Consider the following 1,647-nt stretch of genomic DNA (forward strand, 5'->3'; position numbering starts at 1 on the left):
GTTAGCCGACGGAGCCACTTGGGGAAGGAGGGAGGAGTCCAGTGACGTTGATGTCCGCGACGTCACCGGATCGCCGACGGGACCCCCGGAAGCCGGCGGAGAGGTGAGTGTTTTCATTAGCGATCAAAATAATTTTAATCGATCAAAAAGTTTAACGATTAATCGAGAAATTAAGCTTTAATTTCCACAGCCCTAATTTTTTTGGCTACAAAACAACTTAAAACCCCCAAACAAATATATTTTCTGAAAGCAGAGGTCCTGTAGAATAAAAAAATGATAGTTGCAATGTTTTAAGTCACACGGTTTTTGCGCAAATGTTTATCAAACAAGTATTTTTTGGAAAAAATAAACTAAATTAAAATATAGTGCGCAGCAACATAATATAATGCCCATTTTTTTTGTAAAATATGATGGGGTCACGTCGGGTAAATAGATACCAAACACGTCAAGCCTTATAGCATTCGCCCGTGAAGCCGCCAAAAAATTCAATACCCAAAATTCCCCATAGGGAACACTTTAACCGTTTTTACCGCTCATTAGTTTAGTGCTAACAGTGATTGATGGACCTAGAATTATTAATCTCACTCCGACGTTGGCGGCAATATGTAACATGTATAGCGTAATTGTCATTTTCACACGTAGGTGCACCGACATGTGTATGTGCGTGCATGTGGGGGGCGGGGGACTTTTTGCATTTTTGTATTTTTCTTATATGTTACTTTCATTTTTATAATTTTTAAACACTTTTTTTTTTACACTAACTCTATTGCTAACAAGCCCCCTATGTAACAGCAGATAGGGTGTGACAGGTCCTCTTTATGGAGAAATCAGGGGTCTTTCAGACCCCTAATGTCACCTAGGGACCCCAAAGAAGCTGAGGAAGCAGAGATCTCCTTCCCCAGCTTCATCTCCTGGCTCTAAGAGCCGGAGACTGTAACAAGTGACACCGGAAGTGATGTAATACACATCACGTACGGGTCCAGTGATCGGAGGAGAGATCAGCGGAATGAAGCCGCTGACTCTCACTCCGATCCTTGCAGGGGGACCCACTGCGCCGCACCCGTGTGCCGCACAGGGACAGAAGTGCCCAGGAAAGCCGACGGCGGACGCTGCAGCAGCCGTGTTCTTGTATTAACCACTTCTGCGGGCTGCCGTCTACAGACGTATTGTGGCCCGTAAGTGGTTAATGTGTTAAAGTGCTAGCGTGAATCTTTGGGGTTGTTTTACGAACAAAGTGACAGATTTAGTTCTCAGTAATTGTGCGGTCAAATGCTGATGGGTACATTTATAAAAGTGAACACTGAGTAGATGCCATTCACACGGCACTAGCGCTCCTAGATGGCACTTACAAACACTAGCCAGCACCATCTAGGACAGGGGTGGACAAACTCTGGCCCTCCAGCTGTGGTGCAACTACAAATCCCATGAGGCATTGCCGGACTCTGACACCCAGAGGTAGGACTCCCGGAGGCAGATGCATGATGAGATTGGTAGTTTTACCACAGCTGGAGGTCTGGAGTTTGCCCACCCCTGACCTAGGGGCTTTCTAGAACTTTTATGAATGAACCCCTAACTGGGGATACACAGATACCAAGTACCATACTTGGTACAAGTCAGGGACGTGCAGTCCGGTGAGGCAGGGGGGGG

The sequence above is a fragment of the Nanorana parkeri genome, unplaced genomic scaffold (genome assembly GCF_000935625.1).
Source record: "Nanorana parkeri isolate BGI_ZX_2015 unplaced genomic scaffold, ASM93562v1 scaffold3499, whole genome shotgun sequence".
Taxonomy (NCBI): domain Eukaryota; kingdom Metazoa; phylum Chordata; class Amphibia; order Anura; family Dicroglossidae; genus Nanorana; species Nanorana parkeri.